The sequence below is a fragment of the Accipiter gentilis genome, chromosome 2 (genome assembly GCF_929443795.1).
Source record: "Accipiter gentilis chromosome 2, bAccGen1.1, whole genome shotgun sequence".
NCBI classification, from domain to species: Eukaryota; Metazoa; Chordata; class Aves; order Accipitriformes; family Accipitridae; genus Astur; species Astur gentilis.
This window is the reverse complement of record NC_064881.1, coordinates 50,641,389-50,663,669: the sequence shown is the minus strand read 5'-3', so window position 1 is coordinate 50,663,669 and position 22,281 is coordinate 50,641,389. Positions and strand designations below refer to the sequence as shown.

Sequence of the window (22,281 nt, the reverse complement as noted above, 5' to 3'; positions counted from 1 at the left end):
AGATTAGGACCCTAACTTGTGGTTTTTTCCCTTCAAATCTCAGCACTGAATGACTTTCTCCTGTATAGAGATCTGAATGCTATAATGTCCTTCAAAAAGGGAAATGTTTTGCACAGCAAAGAAGGCAAGTTTGTAAATGTGATCTGAAAAGAGTACCTGCCTAAATGCATAGTCTTAATTTACTTCTCAGTGGATGAAGCTTTAAAAATATTGCCAGAATCCACTAATCTTTTTTTCAGTGTTAGATGTTCAATGAAAAAACATATTTGGAGAGTAAAGCTAGGAAGTTTCAAGCCAGAAAAGATGAGAGTGAGCTGGGGAGACAGCATAAACGCAAGGGTAAGAAATACCAGAGTTCCTGATGTAACTCTGCAGCTAACAGAAACACATGAAGGTAATGAACATTTCACTTACTGTTGTGGTGTCTGGGCACGCACACACATACACACAAAAGTGAAATTGTTACTTTTATCTTTGGAATCATGACAGTGTTTGCTTCATTTATGCTATAATGAGTTGATATTTCTGTAGTGGCTGGTGTTTGCCAGAATTAAGATGCATTAGCCTATAGAGGACCTTCTGTTTAAGGGAAATCTTTGAAAAATATGATACAAATAACTTGTAAAGTGCATTTATCAGTCTACTCAAAATTGCATATGACCTTCAGGCTTCAATTTCTTTTGTCCTGCTTGTTTTTAAATCTAGTGTGTGTCAGTTAATCGTAGAAAATTGTCTCTCTTACACTAAATTGTATTAGAAGAATGTGTACTTGCAGGAAGTTGTTCAGTATACTTGTCCCAGAGGTGTAGTATCTTGTCAGTTAATGCACTTATGGAACTAATTTGCAGTGGAACATGGAAGTAAGAAATCATTACAGTGTTTGACTTAAATACAGTAATGGTGCTGTTCATGTAGGTAGCCCATTTAGGTAGGTCCCAGTGCAGTAATGGGATCTATGTGAATGTTGGTGCATGTGTGGGGAGAGATCACAGCGGAAAAAGTGGTCCAGGTGTTAGGGACACACACTAGAATATGATCAAGTCTTTTGTAAGTTAAAAATATGTATGTGTCTTAGCTGCAGAGCTTTCCCTGGAGGTGTTTGAAATTGCACAGCTAAGTTCCTGGAATGTAAATTAATGTTTTTTGCCTATCTGTGTGTACATGATAATGTATTTTTCTGGTGGTTATGTTTACCGTTATTTTCTTGAAATCTATTGTGTAGGCACACTTAACCAAATAGTCTGCTTCAAGAATAATAAATGCTGTGATAACATATTTCCAATACATCAAGAATTAGAAGAAAATTTTAACACAGCTCCTAATTTTTTGTAGTAACTTAAAATTTTCAATGTTCTTTAATTAGAAAAGGAATTTAGAGGTTAGTTTCTATCACTGTAGGAAAATTAAAATCAAATATGTTATTTTCTACTCTGCAATTTTAGTTGTCTTGGTCGGGTGAGTGGCTACAGTTGTTCATATTGTGTATTCTAGTGACAAGCAGGAATTTTGTTGTGACTTATAAAAAAGTGCACGAAAACTATCAAACATATATAAACAGACAGAAAGATGTAACCTTTCTCTTTATTTAACTTTCCAAATAATTGCCACTGCAACATATTTTCCTGCTGGAAGAAGGCTCCCTTCCATATGCGCTGCTCTGGATTCTGTGCAGGAGCTGTTGCAGGAGGCAACTTGAGGTTTTTCCTTCCTGCAGTTTATGCATCTTCTTCCTATCTTGGTTTCTCCTATGTCAAGACATTTCTTGTTAGATAAGGTGGTTTTGTTCGTAAGCAAACAGCATGATGAGCATCTTTTAAATGTACCTTATTATCTTTTTAAACTTTATATATTCTTCCAGAATAAAGCATGCAATATTTTCTCTATTTTTTTGTGGTGTCCTATTGCTATTTTCATTTTCTGTTTTAACTGTGTTTCAGCTTTGTGTGTTGCCATTTCCTTGTCACCTCAGAGTACTACAGTTCATGTTTGAAATTTTTAGTAGGCTGCCTTTGAATTTCAGGTGTAATTCTCTCTGGTATTCAAATTTTATCATGTTTTGCAGCCACAAACATGGATTGTAAATGAAAGCAAGCATGATGTTAAGAATGTGTTGGTGGGAGCGGGGCTAATAAATTTATGAAGCCTTGTTATTTCTTCTAATATGTAGCAAAGCAGTGACCATCTGCCCTGATAATCTCTGAATCTGTTCCAGTTGCTACTTCTATGGGTAAAGTTCAATTTGCATGTGGATTTTTGTACCCAATACAACAATTTTATTACTCAACATTGCTGTCTCTTTGTAACCAAACAACTGTGCAGACCTCTTTCTTGGGTTCAGTTCAGTTTCTTACTCATTTGTTTTACTAGTTCCCCTTTCTCATCACCCCATACCTGTGTTTATTTCAGTTTTTGTTAACCCCTTGATGTGTGTCCCTAGTCCTTGTCCTTACAGGCTTTGAGTAATCCTTGCTTTCTAGTTCTTTGTGGGTTCTAGTTTCTGTTCTGAACTCTGATCAGCACTTCAAGTCCCAGTTACGATCACATGTACTGAGATAACAAGTAGATTTATGAAAAGCAGGCAGAAGGAATATAATGAATTATAGTTTATATAATTACCTATTTAGGAAAATTTAATGTATATGCATTTATACCTTAAAGAAACATAGGTATACTTTTTAATACCTATTTAGACTGAGGCAGTGGTTTTTGTAAGTTGATTGCAGCTCAAGACAGCCTTGGCATTCAATATAAAAATGTGCAGCAACCGCGTCTCATGTGCCTCGGTGACAAAAATCAGTCTCCTTTATTTCTTCTGTTTGATACGTACCCATTTGTAAGCTTGGCTACCTTTTCTCTAAAGGTTTAAGAATAAAGAAAACATACAATAATGTCCTCTTCATATACAAAGACTCACCCTGACACTTTCAGCTCTGAAATTATGTAGGTGATAATGGTGAAATCCGTATGTGACACTTTAATTTGTACTTAGTGACCTGTATTCTGCTGTAGTAATTACACTCATTGCCTAGCAGTATAATCTTTGTCCTTCAGTTAGGTGGGCAAAACGTAATCTTGTTAATGAACAGGATGAGACAAGGAAAATGCATTTGATTTGCATGTGGCATGCCTAGCAGCTAGCAAATTGTTTCAGATAATGTACTTCATTAAATAAGTACAGACTTGCAGAAAAAATGATTATGCCAATGCAATTTTAGAGCTATTTTTCCTTATGTTTCTAAATGTATTTCTTTATCGTTACAGATATTTCAAGACTTCCCTTGCCAGCAGGTAAGTTCTCTTCTTTCATTTATGTCTTGATGTGACAGCAGGCAGCTTTTTCAGGGCTTGCTTGCAATATAGTCATGCTTTTATATAATCAGAATATCGGTTCTCATTGGCACTGTCATGGTACTTAGTCATGTGGGGATCTGAGGTCAAAACAAAACCTGTTGAGGTACAGATTTTTTTTACATTTAAATAGTGTATTTTGACAAGGGGAGGAGGTAACTGAGATATATTTATATGCAGTTGTTAAATATGCATGTGATATAGTTAATGCTTAAAACGACTCCGCACAGTGTGTGATGCAGCTGTCAGAAGAACAGATTAGGAGCAGACGCAAATAGTATTAATGGTGAATCAGAGGGACAATGTGCAAGGAAATGTGGATGGGTGGTTTATGGGGGAAGGAACAGAGGGACAATGTGCAAGGAAATGTGGATGGGTGGTTTATGGGGGAAGGAATCTCCCCAGGTGGTAGTGGGGAAGGTGACATACATTTTCATTTCGCTGGGGACACAGGTGGCTTGTGCTGGAGCTGGAAATATCCCTCTGCTCTGTTGGATGCTGTGTCTTCTATCAGTGGTGTTTAAAAATGAAAAAAAAAAAAAAAAAAAACCCCAACCAACCCAACCAAAAAAACCACAGAAAAATGACAACAAAATAACAAAACCCAACCCCATTGACCTGATTTTTAAAATTAGCAGGTTTTATTTTTGATACATTTGATCTTGATCCACGTATTAAGCTTTATAAATTCACTTGTGCTGTGGGCTCAAGTTATGGCGTAGAGCTCAGAATGAAGATATCTTCTGTTCTGTAGCATTTTGTCCATCCATTCACCACTTGTAATGTGAATTCTAGAATCCTAACTGTAGTATGTGTAGTAATACTCCTGGCTGAGCAAAGGATTGGATGTTCATTATCAGGCCTGCTGCCTTTTGCCCTTACTCTGCGTTGGTGATTTGCTTATGTATCCATTCTTTTATTTCTTCTTACTGAGATGTACTTCGTATCTGTCCACAAAATACCTTTTTACAAGTGTGTATCTAAAGTGTAACGGTACTTAGTCAATACGAATCTGCTCTGGAGGTAGTTGCTCTTTCTTGTTTGAATCAAATGGCAATTTCAGTTAAAAGCTTGATAGCTGATATGCTGTCCTCTTTCACCACGAACTTTAGGGTGGCTGTTCTGGAAGAAATCATGTTTGCTTGAAGCATGAAGAGAACTCTAAATGTAGAAGTAGTTCTCTTTTAAGGAGAACAACTTTAAAATGATTTTGAGTGTTGAGAGCGTTTGTCAGGAAGGCGAGTACTTGTGGAGAATATTGGAAAAATATTGTGGTGGTTGGGTCAGGCTGATGGGAAGATAAGGGTGGCTGTGTTTTGGGTTTTTTTTTCTGCAGCTTCTAAAACAATGATGTGTGGTGAAACTTCTTCCGAGTTTCTATTTGGGACTTGAAGAGTTTGGTACTGTGAATCTGAGTCACAATGAGACTATTATTTTCAATTTGGCATGTGTGTGTGAGTGTCCTAATTGTACTTTTTGCTGTGTCATTAAAGTACCTGAAAGAAGGCAAACATTTGCCAAGGGTTTTGAAAAGGTAACCTTTTTCCATGGTATGGCAAGAGGCCTTTACAGAGGGTAGAAAAGCTGTATACCACGGCTTGCCTATAGCAGGAATTTGACAGTATTCACTGATAAGCAAACTAAAGAAACCTGTTTTAAAAAATGCTTAAAATATTATCAAAAGAGAAGGATGTGTCAAATGGAGTCCCACAGAAGTCTGACTTGCCCTGTGGTATTACAATATTTCCCTTAATGACCATGATGATAGACTTCATGTGCCTATTTAATCTGTCAGTAGCACCAATACAAAAAGAGTTACAAGCACATTGGATGAGGGGATTAAAATTTAAAAGAAATTTGACAAATTGGAGAAATAGCCAGGATAAAAGATATAATACATTTGAATAAAGATGAAGTTCTACATTCAAATGGGAAGTTTTAATCATCAGAACTTGTATTTGCAATAAATAACAGTATTTTCTTATTTCAAGTTTTGAAGAACTTTTATCTTTTTTTCTGGGTGCCGCTTTTAGCAATGGAGAACAGATGTCACTAAAAATGCTCTAGCTTTTGCCACCTGGTTTTAGTACTCTTAAATTTGCATCATAATGTGGGGGCTCTCGCAATGTTTGAAGATTTTGCAGTAGGGAGGAGACTATTTGGAATGGTCTTTATTGTAGTGTCTTGTTTGAGGTTATATTACACGTAAATTTGTTAGTCAGTGGTATACCACAGTCATCCAGAACATTGCCTTTTCGCTTTGATTTCATAGCAAAATCTTCATGTGAAGAAGGATTGTTTGTGTGCTGTTGAATGCATTAGTTGATTAGGTTGTTAGTTAAATCATTACTCAGGAGAGTTATCCTATCTGTATCACTGATTTGAAGTCTATGGGTAACTTGTTTTTTTACTACCTTGTGGTTGAGGCCATGGATATGAGCATAGAGAATTTTTTGAATGTGAACCAGTAGGGGCTTGGTGGCCAACTTGCTAAAATACTGTAATTTGAAAGCCAGATAGAGAACACAGTACGCCTGTCTATATATGAAGTTATCTTTGAACATGAGTGTGTTCACAGTATGCCTGGAGGAATGAAAGACTGGTTTCCTTTGGTAAATACAGTTAAACTTTATCTGTTGGCACTGTTGAGATTAAAAACAATGCTTCCTGCATTTTGTCATCCTCTGAATTTAAAACAGGTATAGCATCTGTGTGATGTAGGTGTCTCTTCTTTAGACTTAGTCCTTTGTTCTTGATCCTGTAGTGCAAATAAGTATTCATTACCAGAATCAAGAAATAGTAAGGAAGCAAAAAGCTATGCCAATGAACTATACCAGTGTTATGGGTTTGTGTGGTGTGGGGTTTTTTTTGGTAGCAGGGGAGGGGCTGCAGGGCTGGCTCCTGTGAGAAGCTGCTAGAAGCTTCCCTGGCTCCAAGTCAGACCTGCCCCTGGCCCAGGCCGAGCCCATCAGTGACAGTGGTAACACCTGTGGGAGAACAGATTTAAGGAGGGGAACCTGCAGTGAGTGAGGGGAGTGGGATGTGAGAGGAACCCCTCTGCAGATACCAAGGTCAGGGAGGAAGGCAGGGAGGAGGGGATGCCCCCGCAGCCCGTGGTGAGACCAGATGGCAGGCTGTCCATCCCCAGCCCATGGAGGGGAGCGGGGGAGCAGATGCCCACCTGAAGCCCGGGGAGAGAGGGGCCCATGCCGGAGCAGGGGGAGGGATGCCCCACAAGATGGCTGCCGCTCCCTGGGGAAGCCCGTGCTGCAGCAGGCTGGGGCTGAAGATCGGCCTGGGGAAAGGACCCACCCCAGGGAAGTTTGTGAGGAACTGCAGCCCATGGGAAGGACTCATGTTGGAGAAGTTAATGAAGGACTGTCTCCTGTGGGAGGGACCCCATGGTGGAGCAGGAAGGTGTGAGGTGTGAGGAACTGACCCCAACCCCCATTCCCTGTCCCCCTGCCCCACCGGGGGAGGAGGCAGAGAGAACTGGGAGTGGAGTTGAGCTGGGAAGGAGGGAGGGGTGGGGGGAAGGTGTTCTAAGATTTGGGATTTACTTCTCATTATCCTTGTTTTGATTTGATTGGTAGAAATTTACACTGATTTTGTTTTTTTCCCCAAGTTGAGCCTGTCTATTGCCTGTGACCATAAGTGGGGAGTGATCCCTCCCGGTCTTTGTCTTGACCCACGAGCCTGCCTTTATATTCTTTCCTCATCCCACTGTGGCCGGGGGGGAGGATTGAGCGAGCGGATTTGTGGTGCTTTGTTACTGGCTAGGCTGAAACCACGACAGATAGGTAGAGGAGAATAAAGACAAATACAAGAAATGAGTATATACTGGGGTTTTGCTTAAAAATGGAACTAAACATTATCCCAGAATGGAATCTTAGATGCAGATGTTTGTTCTTGATGATTCTCTCCTTCAGAGAACATCTGGTGAGTCAAGTAAAATCTTCCTGTCTCCTAGCATAAGGTATCAAAAAATTAATAGGAAATGAGTAACCGTTGTGTAGCTTAATTCCAGATATGCAGTATATTTGAAGTCTGTCTGGTTTTGTGTACATTTTTTTGATGTATATCATACAATTTAGGTAAGCACCATCCACATAAAGTCACTGTTACCTTGAAATACTAAATGGTTTTTGAACTAGTTTTAGTTTCAATTGCTCAGTTAGGACTAAAAAAAAGTTGTTACACAATTTCAGCTCAACCTAAAGCAGTTGTTCTTCCTGAATTAAAAACATGTCCTCATTCAGTCTTCCATTAGTGTGTATGGCCTTGCTTTTTACATAAGGCCTGATAGTGATCCATTTAATAAAACCAGATTAATCTCTTGGCACCTTCCACAGAAGCACACAACCTGCCTCAAAACAACCTGCTGCTTCTTTTTTCTCTTACCTACCACATATGAGGTGAGGTGTTTAATGCTGTGCTGTGTAATTAGATCTTCCACATCCTAAATCTACATCCTGTGTGATGAACCTAAATACAGCAACTTGAAATGCAACATAGCTTTTCAGACTAGAATTAAAAAAAAAAACAAAACAAAAACCACAACAAACAAAAAACCCCAACAAAAAACCAATGATGGCATGGGTACTTCTATGATGTTAAAAGATGGAAAATTAAAAATCAGTTGAGAGATTGCCAGATGAAGTTGCAGTAGCAGGAACTGACAGAATTGAGGATGTGCAGAGTATCTTAAAATAAATATTCACATGTATTAAAGGGGGTAGTAAATTATGCAGTGATTATTCATGCAGCTGAGAACAAACTCAACATGAGCAGAGAACTGTTGTTAATGTCCCTGCTTAACAGGGGAAAAAATGTAACTATGTAGTCAAAAGTAAAAAAGTACAAAATAGTGGCTTTTTGATTTGTCACTTCAGTTTTAAATAAGAACTAAATACAAGCTGCAGTAAGACCGTAAATGGTTCCTCTCTTGTCAGAATGCGTAACATGGTGCTTAAAGGATTACACAATGAAACTTGCACTTGAGTCTCTTTCACTAGAAGTAGGATTTTTCAGTAATCCCTTTCAAAATCAGGAATTTTTTTTCTTCTAGAAATCTTTCAAATTTTATTAAGAATGATGATTTTATCCAACAGTAAACTTAATTTTCATATAATTGTAATGGTTTTGGTTGTAATTTTTTTGTTTGCACTTAAATTATGAGGTACTCCTACAAATGAAAGAGTATAGAACTAAAAACTACTCAATTTATGAAATGTTAGTGCTACCACGTTAGAATAGCTTTCTGCATGCCCCTTGAGGTTCAGAAGATGCGAGAAAGCTTTTCTTCTTTTGACACAAATGTGTCTTATAGTTTTAATTCTTTTCACTGACAGGGTGGTAAGTGCTATTTCTAGATTTCCAAATATTATATCACAAAACTTCTATTACTACTGGATGAGATTATTGCTGACAAAACTGAAATGTAACTTTGAGGAAGTTTCCCTTGCTATTTCTGTCTTAAATCTTCCTATTTTAAATTTTTGTTGAGTAGTTTTAATAAACTAATCACCTGTACCTCATAAAATGCATGTTCTGATTGTTATATATCTCTGATACTTAGAAAAGTGATATATTTATCCTTTGTAAGCTATCACTGTTAGGTATCTGTCTTTTTGCATTGAACTCTTTGGAGAGGTGGGGAGATGACAACTACAATCTTGACTTTATTTATTTGCAAGCTTTTCTAGTGAAACTATGCTTAGTTTGGCTGTGCTTTTGACACTGCCATCTACCCTGCACTCCCATCTGTATTTTATAGCTAATGTCCTCGCAGGTCAATAGCAACAGCATGGTTTGGTAAGAAAAAGGTAACATCTTTATCAGTGTGCTATATAGTAGTGTTGAGATGATGAGACATATTAAACACCTCACTAAAATTTAGGTAACTTAGAATTTCTTCTTTTTCCTTTATAAATTGGTGTTCTTACTAATCTTTTATTTGTTGTAGCTTATTTGTAGTGGCTGGCTTTCAGCTGGACTTTAAGCGGCTGATCATAACCCTTTGAGCCTGACAGTCCAGACGGTGTCCAGGTCATCTCACTGTCCATTTATTTAGTCCATACTTTATCAATTTGACTGTTAGGATGCTGTCGTGGGAGACGGTTTTGAAAGCCTTGCTAAAGAGAAACGACATCCCGTTGTCCACCACGCTAGTACTTTCATCATAGAAGTCTATTAGGATTATGAGGCGTGATTTCCCCTTCATACATCCACGATGACTTCTTCTGATCACCTTCTTGTCCTCATATGTTTAGAAATGGCTTCCAGGGTTATTTGCTCCATCACCTTGTCAGGAATGGAAGTAAGGCTAACCAGCCTGTAGTTATCTAGACTTGCCCTCCTTGCCCTTCTTGAGGACAGGAGTTCCATTTGCCTTCTTCCAGCTGTCAGGAACCTCCCTTGTTTGCTATGACGGTCTATCAAATGGTTTATATATAGTTAAGAAACTTGCCCTGGCTGCAGACCATTGTTTTTCTGGGAGCATGTATAGGGATAAAGGAAAATAGGAGGAGATGGGGTAGAAAGAAAGAAGTTTCAATAGGTAGTAGTGAGAGTAGGATTAAAAAAAAAATAATCAGGATGTAAATCAGGAGTATTGGGAATGATGTGGCACCCCTAATAACTGCTTTAGTCTGTTTTGATGATCAAAGAAGGTGAAATCGGATATATTTATCACTTAATGGGACTATGACATGATTGCATGAGGAAGCAGGGAGTAAGAGTTGACATGAAAGGTGCTTCAAGTTCTGTGCCCAATGTTCCTATAAATGTTAACAAGCTGGGTTAATAGTCTGAGAGATTAAAACAAACAAACAAAAAAATGTAGCCGTTCAGCACATTGCCCTATCATTTCCTGTCTGTACTTCTGGCTCCCAAGGTTTTGGGGACATAGATACTGCTGTGAGGCTTTTTCTTGCTTACTCCTATACAGTTATCTCACAGTGGAAGAATTCCAGTAGTCAAGGGTGCTTCATATACAAATTGTATCACTTGAATATATAGCATGTAAGATCTTTTCCTCCTTTATTCTAATTCATTGCTATTTTAGGACAAACTGGAAGTTTTTATCTGCTTCGTTAGAAATTAATTTTACAAATAATGTCTTTAGAATAGAAATTTTGCAGTTTGGAGGGATAATGATACTCTTCCTAGGGAAAATTGAACAACTTCTTTTTGTGAGTGACAGAAAAACATGTGGGTGAGAACCAGTGCTGCTCCACTCTGGATGACTTGAAATATCCTAATTCCAGTTATGCAGTCCAGCTTTGAATTAAGTCATCTGTACATTTTCTCCCTTCTTTTAGATGTGTGCTTAATTTTATTCCTAGTTTGGAAAGTTTGTTTTAGAAATAACTAAGATTGTATATATTGTTTCACTGAGGATCATGGACAAGAAACTTGAGCTTCAGTGTCATATGGGCACCTGTTGACACTCCTCTGCCAGGTTTTCCAGGAAGAGGTTTGTTAGTCTTCCATTTGAGAGGTGGGTAATTTGTATCTTGCATAGTTAGGGGTGCAGGGAAGGGGGATTGTCCAATGCTTTATTTTAAACATATGAAGAGTTGGCATTCTTCTCAAAAACAAAAAGAAAAAAAGAAAAAAAGGCAAGCTTTTGACAAAGCTTTTGGACAAAATAGAAAACAACCCTGGAAATTCTTTGGGTATTTTTGGGGTGGGTTGGGTGGGGAAACTACCTAGGACAGAAGCTATTGAATTTTATGGATTTTTATCAGTAGTAATATCAGAGTAATTGCAGCAGGATTTAGAACTCTGTTACTACATGCTGTCAAAAAACCCCACAAACTTGTGGTAATGTTTTGCTTAGAACACGATGCTTATTTGCTATGAGAAGATGTTTACCTGGTTTGGAGTTGAAGGAATAAGACTGAAAATGGTTATTTGTGGGTTCTGTGCCATTAAATATTCTCTTTCATTCTGTTGAAACAAAATGGGTGTCTACAGACTGGCAGTTCAAATTCAGTTGAGGCAGTCCGTAAGTGATGTGAAGAAAGCTCATTGCACAGCATACACCCACATGTATGTTCTTGCTGGCAAACTGGCTGGCAATGGTAGTGCAGAAAATCTGAAGGGACCATTGATAAGGGTTATTCAAGCGATGTATTTGACCTAGCTCTAAAGGAGAATTTTGTCTGGACTCCACCAAGGTTACAGAAATGTGATGTTTCTCATGTTTCTGCAGGAGACACCGATTCTTGGCCTTGGAGAGTAGCTGTGTAGTGAATGCTGTTCCACTTCTCACAAGTGGAGGTTGCCACTGGCTTGCAGTAGAGAGGTGGAACTGGTGCACTTATTTCAATGGGTACGTTTGTAAAGACATGACTGAGTGTCCCTGTTCTAGCTCAATATAGCAAACCTGCTGGAATGAAACATCCTGATGGTAGCAGAGTATATATAAACTGTTGTCTGTTTTGTACTTGGTGTGTGCAAACAGTGAACTAACTTCCAGTGCTATAGTCAAGCATTAGCTTGCTTTTACAAGCATCAGCTTGCTTTTATATTGCAAGACTGGCTGTACTTGCTTTAAGAAGTGTGCCCCTGCTCAGTTACCATGGGACATTGTATGGTTGCAAACTTTAGAAGAACTTTTAAAGGGTATTTGGTAAGAGGTTAGGAACCTACAGGATTTATTTTTTTGTAGCGTGGGGTTTTTTTTGAGTTTATAAAAGTTTTTGTATAGGCAAGGGAGGGGTGGTATCTGCTAAGAGGACGGGAGAATTCATCTAATTTCTCTTACAGGAGAGAAAAAAAATCCAAGAGCAGAGCCAGCCTTTCAAATCGAGGATAGTGAGCTGTAATTGGGGCATCAGGGTATTAATGAGAGATTCTGTTGCTTCTTTACAACATGCACAGTCACTGAAAGTATGTTGTTCTGGTGCAGTATTACTTAAGAAAAACATGAAATTTTGAAAACTGAAGAAATGAATAATTATGGTCCATGAACATGTGGGTTTTTCCTGTTCTGTGAGCAATATCCTGCTTATGTCCATGATGTGTTCACTCTGTTTTTTTAAGACTACTCCACAGAAAGTATGGCTTCAGTGAATTTCTGTAACCCCTTCAACTCTTGCAGTTCTTTCAACATGGATGTATAATACACTTAATGGTTTTCTGTATAAGTTTGTTAAACCCACACATCACATTGGTCTAATGTCCACTTATATTTGCATCACATATTGTAGTGTTCTAATGCAGAACCAACCTAAATGACTGAGCAACAACTGAGCCTTGATAGTTTTTTTTTTTAAGATGTTATATCTCTTTTTTAGTTTTTAGTTTTGGGGTTTTTATTTTTTTGTTTCTTCCTCCTGATAAAACATGAAGTTATTGGAAAGGAATATTTTCCCCATCCCTCCATCTTGTCAGTAAGTTAATTTTAGTGGAATTGGACACAATTAGCAGTAGGTTTTGATGAGACCCGAAGCTTTCTTGGGTGAGTGCGTTGGAGATGGTTGCTGCAGTGTCAGAGTATGTTAGTACCTAAGGTTTTCATGGCAGCAACAATGAAGTAAAGGAAGGGTGGGGATGACAGTGCTACTGAAAGAAAGATTCTGAAAATCGAGCTGGATCTTGTGTAGTTGGTTTATATAAAATGTTAGTTGTTTGAGTGTGTTCTTTGTTCTGCGAGACCTGGGTTGGGAGTGGCTTGGGATCTTCTCCCAAAATACACATAAGCTTGTTTGAAGTAGAACATCATGGGCTACAGTGAACCAAGAGGAAAAACATTGCATGGTTGAGCATTTATCAACTACTTTGTTATAAGTTACGCCTAAAATGACCATAAATAATTACATGAGCTTCATTTAGTTTGTTTTGACATCCTTGACAGCTCTTAATGTATAGGCCCACTGCTCTGCTTGTGTACTTAGCTAAAAACTTATTTGTGCAAGGTTTTTTTTTGCTCAGCAGCAGACTGGAAAAAGGAAGTAGTAAGAAAAATGGTAGATACTGTACCTATGACTTCTTCCCCCCACCCTCCTTCCCTTTCTTATTTTCAGAATATCCAAACAGCTTATGATAGCTGTGATGTTTCCTGCAGGCCTTTTCCCCTGGGATCAGTGATTTGAATATGAAAAACTGCAGAAGTTATTTTGTCAGGCATAAAGCTGATATTCTTCAGGGTTTTCATATGGAAGGGTCAAACTTAAAAATAAAACAACAACAACAAAACAAACCCACAAAAAAAACCCAAAAACCCCCCAACATCAAAAAAGTCTGTTCTCATAGCAAGCACATTTTTCCTCAGGACTTTACTCTGACAAGGGGTCAGAATAACAGAAGTGGAGTGTTAAATGCTTGTGCTTCCATTAGTGGGCTGGAATTAATCTTGAGATGGATGTGAAACTTCTTAAGAAATTCTAAGTAATTGTTTAACTGCGGCACAAAGATTTTTCCAGATTATATCTTTATTCACTAATTATCCCTTTAAAAAAATGTTTAAAGTTTCTAGTCAGTCTCCATTCAGATTACTTGCTGGAATGGTTTTACATGGTTTGATTTTTTGTTTTTAGTGTCGTGTTCCCCCCCCCCCCCCCCCCCCCCCCCCCAGCAATATGTGAGAACTCTTTCTGTGAAAGGCTTAATGTAGAGAAATATTGGAATTGTATTTCCAGGATTAATAGCCTTTATGTTGTGATTCAGATTTACCTGCTTTTTAACTAAATCTGTGAAGGCTGGCTGGACCAGGTTGTAAGCACACATGGTTGTGACTGTTTTTTTGCTTGTCCTGCAGACACTTTACAGACAGCTCCAGCAAAATGGTTCTGTCATAGTAGAGCAAACTTCCATGTACTTGAAGAGCAGCTGAACTGCTAGTGAAAACAGAATGCAACTAAGGCTTTTAGTCTAAGTAACACATTATTGATTAACATTGAAATTGCTACTGACTGTTCCCTGGTCAACTATGCATTCTCCAAGAGGAGGAGTAAAAGGTGTTACTGAAACTTGAGGCCTTACCATGAGAGAAAGGTGGGGGAGCCAAACGATACAGTGAGATATTAGAGGTAGTCATGATCATTGAGGTTCTGGAAACATCAGTAACTGAATTATTGAGATTTTGGTATAGAATTTCTTTAAGAACAGTTTTAAGTAGAAATTTGAAGGACAGTGATCAGGCTTTGTTTCATGATTGGCATCCTTCAAAATTTGAGGGTTAAAAGGAAGGCTGTCCTACCCCAAGGCAGAATTGACTAGACTTAAGTCATTCCGTGGAGATACTTAACCTAATCAGAAGGAGCTGTGAAACTGCCATCTTCAATAGAAAAATTCTTACTATGCTTTCATTTCAGGGTACTTGAACTTCTCTACTACTGCTTTAAGTTTACTACACTTTGTTTTCCATGTCTTGGTGACAGGACAAGGCTTATAGTCTTCCTCTGTTTATGCATTCACTGATTTTTGTCCCAGTCTCTTGTTCTCTTAAAAACTTCAGTACTGTGTATTGGTTGAAATACATCAGTTGAGATTGTGGAAACCAATACCACAGGTTTTTTGGAAGTGGTGCTTGACAGCTCAGTACTATGCAAGAGATGAGCTCTTGGTGCTGTCAGATGCTGTTATGTGCTGACAATGTTGCTGCTGTGGTGTTTGGAAATGTAGGTCATTCAGGCTGCCATCAGAAATGTGGGGGTTTTGATGTTTTATCTACCATTTGAAGACATAGGATACTTTTTAAATATCCCTTCCCCTAAATCTGAAGAAGGGCTGTGCCCAGAAAGTTAGCTCTTTTCCAGCTGTATCAGTTGGTCTTGCAGATCTTTGCCTAGTTTAATTTTTATAACAGTGTTCTTGAATGTGTTTTTAGCTTCATCAGAACATTTCCTTCTGTGCTGAAGTTGTCCTCAGGTCAATGGTTAAAGTTTTGTATGCTTAATGTTCAGTTGAAATCAGAGCTACAGAGTTGGTTGTATTGGTCTGCTTATATATTTATGTATTGTAAAAGGATGAAGGCCAGGGATATTTGCTGTCTTTGAAATACTGAGTGCTGTTTCATCTAGTGTCACAGCTGGTTAGCTAAACTAACTTGAGCTTTTGATGGTGAGCTCCTGGAAGCCTTTTTAAAACTAAGCAACATATTCTTGTGTTTTCTGAGCCCTTTCATACCCCTCTGCAGGCATTTTTGCAGGTAAACATGACTTGTTCAACAGAACTGTGCTGACTACAAGCTGTCTTGTGTAATTGGAGCAACAAATGAGGCTATTTAAGGTGGTGGATTTTGCATCAAATAACAGGTTTTGTGTTAGCTGAAGATGACCTTTGATTTCCCATAACAGAGCATAAAATGACTGCCTGAGAAAATGCTCCTTGAAAGTTTATTGCTGTTCTCATGAAGCAGAGATATAGGTGAAAGCTCTTGTAAAGTGAATGTCCCTTCTTGGTATAAAATTGGGAGAGGGATTGATTAAAGTGAATAGGAATTAAATTTTCTGTGGTTTAGAGGCTCAGCTACACCTGGGCTCTACTAGAGGTTCTCCTAAACAAAACATCAAACTCTATTTTTTGAATTTCTCATGCAACAGTTTTGAATCCAAATTATGCTAAGTGGAGAGGGAAAGGGGAATTTGTGTCTAACAGCATTTTCTTGGTATTTAAATACATTAGTCTTTGCTTGATAGGTCAGACACAGAATTTGCCTGGTTAATAGAGCAGGCTTAATGCTTGTATTATAAAACTTTAAAAAGTTGTTATGTAAAAATTAAAAATTAATTTTCTGTTTTCTCAGACTTGAAGGGTGTCAACACTAGCTTGTTGATTTGTTCTGTAACACTGGAACTTTAAAGTTAGATAGCTATTTGTCTTAGCCTGTAAGTGTTTATTTATACATAGGGGATTTATGCATGCTCATCCTTCACTAAGAAATACAACGTTAACAGTTCCACCAGTGTGTTTTTACATATAAATGGCATAATGTTGCATTATTGTGAGCTCATGGATTATTTTTTATTCAGTTTGTAATTGCATTTAATGGTTTGGAAGTCTGAGGAATTGCTAACATTATGTTGTGTTTTATGTAACACTGGGAGCCTTTGAAAATTCCTTACTTTCTTCTGAGGTGCAGTGAGACATAAATCAGGTACAACTCTTAGTTGTAAACATCTTTTTTAGCACAAAGTATTTTGGTAAGCTGTTCTAACTTTGTATTAAGCAAATGGAGAAGCAGGACAAGGGAGACATGTTCAGACTATACCATTTCTAGTAAATTAATTGGACCCTCTGTGGCTGCACAGCTTTCTTACTTTCTTTTGTGTAACCAGTTATTAGATGAGAGAGAAAGCAGCCCAGATATGAACAGACACTGAAGAGACTTGCTGACTCATAAGCAACTTCATTTTTCTATATCCCTCTTAGAAGATGTGACTAATTATTTCTAGGTTGCCCTTGATTTAATGAAGAGGGGTTTTAAGAAGCATCTGTAAGGTCAACTGATGCACTCATGGATCCCTTCCACAGAACAAAAGTAATCCTTGCAGAATGTGTTTCCTTTAAACTGCATCAAAGGGGTGGGGTCCTCCCTCTTCAGTTACCTTCTACTATGTTAACCTCATAAATAGAAGATTTTCCCCATAGAGAGAGGAAGCTTTATAAGGTCAAGAAAGGTTCTGGTGACCGTTCTGTATAGCTTTGTCTCAGTCCTTCTCCTGTCACCCCTCTTCTTTCTCCCTATCTGAGAAGATTGAAGAGAAGCAGTGCGAAGAGAAGCAGTGCAAACTGGTAAGCACAGTGAGGCTGTCACAGAGGAAAATTATTAGACTTTATTTTGCAGTAAAACAAGGAGCGGGATGCGTAGGGTTCACTTTTTTCTCCTCTTAGTTTTCCAGATCTTCATGAAGCAGATTTTTGCTTTAAGCACGGGAATTGTGAAGGAACTTCTCAAAGATGTCTTGAGGATAGCAACGGTTTTGTTGTTTGGGTTTTTTTGTAAATAGCCTAGGACATGAAGAGGCATAAGATTGGAATCAGTGCCCTAAGGAAGGAGTAATTTTAAACCATTCTCAGCTTTCATGGTGCTGACTTTACACTTCTCTACAGTAAGCCTTCAAAAAGTAAAGGAAGGAAGTGGGAGAATATGAGCAGGTTAGTCCACCCACAAGAAAATCTGCTACAACTTTCATGCTTGAAAAGTAATACAACCCATATGGGTTTAAAAAATGGCTAGTCTTTATTTATGAAATAATAAAAATAACTTAGTGGTCCTTCTAACATCTGTTGTCTTAACAGCATGGGCTAGGAGGCTGCATGCTGTCTGCTCTGCTGCTCAACATCAGAGGATCCTTTGGGAAGGGGAAGGATGGGAAACTTCATTAACACTACGTTCCTCCTGCCCTCTCCCAACATCCTGCTCTATTTCCCCCTGCCACCTCACTACTATCAATAGGTTGAGACTTGAAAATAAAAGCAGAAAATTCTGGCAACTGCCATTTTAAAATCTAGTTCAGAGGCCAGTAAGGCTAATTAGCTGACTGTGGCCCAGAAGGTGATAGTGTTGCTTTAAAATTGCATTTTTCAGGAATACCCTAGATGTATTCTACTCTAAAGCTCACCAAATGGAGGAAGATAACAATAAATTCAGTATTAGATTGAATTTATGCCAGAAGAATGTCCTAAGCAGAGATCCAAAGCAGTTTATATTCTAGAATGAGTTTATGTTGGGATACTGGTATCTTCTTCAGGTCAGCAGAAGCACTGTTGTGTGAATCTTGCAGTGTATTTTCTTCTCTTCCTGGCTATTGACTGCCCCAGGTTGAAGTTCAGAAGTGTGAGCTTCAGTCTGTCGCACTCGTTCGAATCCCAAGCATTCTCTGAGCAAGAAATCTTAAAGCGGGTAGCACTAGAAGTTCAGAATGAAGACTAAAATCACAAATCTAAATTTTTCATTTGATTGATGGGAACCTCACAAAAGAGCACTTAGCTTTACAGGCAATGGATGTTACTGGTAGTTTGCTTTGGGGTATTTTTTTGTTGTTTTTGTTCTGGTCTTTTTTTTTATTGATTCTCTAAGGTTTGTTTTGTAAGTCCTCCTTACCTTTTTCCTTCAGGAGAAAAATGGCCTAATCTAATCTAGAGCATGGAATTGAGTTTGTCCAATTGCAGAGTAAAATGAATTCAGGAAGACAGTGTGGCTTCTCAGTTGTGCTGAATTATTTCTGTTGGAAGACAGGGCTTGAATTTTGACACTCAAAGTAAAATGTCATTTGTCTTTCAGTTTTATCTGGCAGAATGCTCATAGTTAAATAGGAAAGAACATCTCTGTTGGTGGCAGTATAATGATGACTGGGTTTCTCAGTCGTAAGAGATCCTTTGAGTTCATGGAACCTGTCATCCTTGTTCTCTGTTGTGCCCTTTGGCAAAGGGTGTTCAGGAGAAGACTGCAAGCTAGAGAAGATGTGGGTGGAGGGGCAAGGGGTTGCTAGTGGGCAAGGATGATGGATTCAGAGACCAGGTAATCCAAGGTAAATTTCCAAGACAGCCTTAGCAAACTTGAACTTAGTGTAAGGTAGACTTCAGGAGCTGTAATTTCAGATCTGATACAACGGCGATGCACCATTTTTTCAATAGTTCCTGTGAACAAAGGAGAAGATGTTTGTTTGCCTCTGGCTAAAGGGAAACTTAGGGCAGATAATATTTTCCACTCTTATAATATTATGCACACACGCACAAAATAATTATAGTAATTTAAAAAAAACATAAGGAACAAGCTTGAGACAATGAAGATTAATGAAGATTATGGTGCACTTTTAATGTTTGGAGAGCATGTTTGCAGAATTTTGGATACAAACATGGAAAAGCAAATGAATTAGGATGCAGAAGATTGTCACGTGAGCAATAAGCATGTTTTAATTTTTAGAATGGTCATCAGGCACTCTTAGATTTACAGGCTGTTCCACAATTGTCTCGGTAAAAGCATTTGTGGCTTTACAGAAAAAATCCTCCAGTTTTCCCGAGGGCAAACTTGGTTTGGGAGTTCTCATTTTTTATTAGCAAAATGAATGCGATGAAGAAATGTTGTTCATCCATCTCTTATATCAATATGCAGATCTTCTTAAAATAAATGCATTTGTTCTTCAGCTTCTATTAACTACTAGAGGAATAAACAGTAGCCCATGAAGTGGCTAAGGCTCTGAATGATCAAGTCCAAAATAATAATGATGATGATGTGATTGCTATGCTCTAGTCTGTAGCTCTTCATTTTTGTCTTAACAAGCAAATGGGCTGCTCTCTTCTCTCTGTTGGAAGGAGATCTCTGTTGCTGGTATGTTCATGTGGTAGCTGAGATGTTGCAGAAGAGGAACTGAAAAACATCTTTATTCTGCTGTCAAATGCTGCTTTGATACAGATCTGTCTGCTTGCTTCACAAAGTTTCTGAATACTGAGTTTAGTTTGGTTTCTCAGGGCAATCAAAATCATGCAAAGTGTTCTCTGTTTGGCTCTGTCCTGTTCGCCTTTCCAACAGTACTTGAACTTGCCAGCCAGTTTGATCAAAATTTGATGAATAGAGATATTAACTGATGTGAAAATAATTGGTTGAATAGCAGAGAGATCCTAATGATGCCATTCGCTGAGGGAGAAACTGTAGTTAGCTCTCTGCTGATTAGATATCCCAGACACCCCACAGGAGCTCAGCCTCTAGACAGAACCCTAGAGAAAGCCAAGCTTTGCTGGTTCATCTGATAGGCATTTTAGATCTTTATTTTTGTTTGGGTAAGCTTGAGTGGAAAAAATTATACAATCTTTTATGTGCCTCCCAGTAGTACAAAACTGTTTAACACTTTATTCCGCAAGGCTTTGTGATTTTTTGCAGTCGACTTCACTAGGAGACAGGATCAGCCCTGCAGGCAAAATGAAAACAAAACTAAATGCCTTGATACAATTCAAAAGCTTCTGACTTTTTTCCCCCTTGCTTTCAAAAAGCTGATGCTGATATTTAGTATTCTTTAAAACCAAGCTGAAATTGAGCAACCAAAGTCACAGTCACAGTAGAAAAGTCTTGACTTGAATTTCCTTGGAGGCAAAATGCCATTTCTTAGCTGAGGACCTTGGCCTGTCTGTTACTGTTCAGGTAGCCTGAGTTTTTTCTGTTTAGAATGTGTATTTTAGGGAAACGGCCAGTACTTCTACATGTTCTTAGTATAAACGGATGCATTTTTTGAAATATTTTTATAATTTTCTTTTATACCTGTTAGCATCATTGCTTACATAGTGAGTACTATGCAGATACTATCAGTGTATGTCAGCATAGAATCTTGCGCAAGAGCAAATATTCCTGTTGCACAGTCCTAATTTCTGACAGATGTTCCTTACCTCAGTAAATGTTATTATCTGATTGGCATTACTTAAACCAGATTATTTTACATAATTGGTACTCAGATACCTACTTGATGAGCAGACTTATAAAATGTTGCAAATACTGGTATTGAGTATACTAGAGACATTTAACTTTTCCAGTTTTTGGTGTTTTGTTTTTTTTTGTTGTTGTTGTTTGTTTTTGTTTGTGTGTGGGTTTTTTTGGTTTTGTTTGTTTGGTTGTTGTTTTTTTTTTTTTTGCTGCTGTTGGGTTTGGGTTTTTTTCCTTCTTTTAACTTTGTGCCTTGTCTTCTGCTCTATCCCTGCTTCCCCTTCCTTCCTGCAACTGAAAGTTTGGGGTTTCTGACTTTCTCCAGAACACAAATTTTATGCTTTTGGCTTTTTTTGTGCAGAAAAACTGATCATGTTATTTGAAAGAAGAGAATGAGCATTTGCCTACTGGTTACTTCTTACAATAACAAATAGAAATTAAGTGATTTAAAAAAAATATTGGCATCAAGGAAGCACTGGGCTTATTTTGAAAAACATACTCAGTGTAAAATACTGGATAACTTCTAAAATTGAATAAAAATTCTCACGCGATGTAGTACTTTGGTTTTGCCTTCATTTTGTAGCCTAATATTACAACAAGAAGGTATGTCCTTGAGGAGAGTGATTATACTACTTGTATTATCAATAAAGATAGCTGTAATGAGCAGACAGTATCTCTTGACACTTGGATTGATAATCTATTTTAGTCTCATCAGTTAAAAGTATAAAGAAAAATGCAGGTCCACTCATTCAGTTTATTAAAATTCTCCTTGGTAATGCACTTACCAGTTGATATTTAAAGGGTTTTGTTTTCATGAATAAAACTTAATTTAGGCCCTACCCTTTTTTTTTAGCTAGTTTTCTGCAAAACACTTTATTTTTATGGAAGAAACACAGGCTTTTTATATTTTACACCTCAAAGCACAAACCAGACCAATCTGGAGAAAACTAAAGAAATATCTGGACCTTTCTGTTTTGTAATGAAACGAGGCTGACTGGCTCAAGGTCCTCAAGGAAGCCCGTGGCAGAGCTGGATGTGTAAAAAAAAAAAGCGTCTTTCCTGTGCTGTGAGCTGCAGCTTGAACCAGAAAGGCACCTTATCTTGTGTCTGTGGCAGATGCACAAATACAGTAATTTGTGTTTGAAATACTACTAGAACATGTTTTGCTTTATTATTGACGGTAAATAGAATCGACCTTGTTGCTGGAAGTATTTGGCTGTCTGTGTAGCACTTAGGGGCTTTGAAAACTTTATGGTGGGGGGGAGGAAGGCATCCAGGCATGTCTTCAGTTCCCTTTGGCTTTCTTCAGCCCCAGAAAGAGCTTTGTGCCTGAGCAGTGATGCAGAACATCTGATGGGCCTGGTTGTGGCCTAATCTCTCTCTCCTTTTCTTTTCTTTTTTTTTTTTTGTGTGTGTGAATATTTTTCTCCTTTAAATAGAGAAGAAAGCAATACTTGAAAAAAAGCAGCAACTGTATTTATCAAGAGTTTTGACATACAGCGCTGTAGTTCTGCATAGCCAGTGTATTGAGAAATGAAGATGGCAGTATTATAGGTAAAGAATGG

The 22,281-nt window shown here is 38.1% G+C and overlaps 1 protein-coding gene across 3 annotated transcripts in view; it reads left to right on the top strand.

The window, feature by feature from the left end:
- Positions 1–22,281, top strand: part of PTK2 (protein tyrosine kinase 2) — a 227,179-nt gene that overhangs the window by 39,266 nt on the left and 165,632 nt on the right. For all 3 annotated transcript variants that reach the window (XM_049819633.1, XM_049819642.1, XM_049819634.1), the window contains exon 3: positions 3,262–3,288. The gene's annotated coding sequence lies outside the window, so the exon portion shown is untranslated. The remainder of the gene's footprint in view (positions 1–3,261; positions 3,289–22,281) is intronic.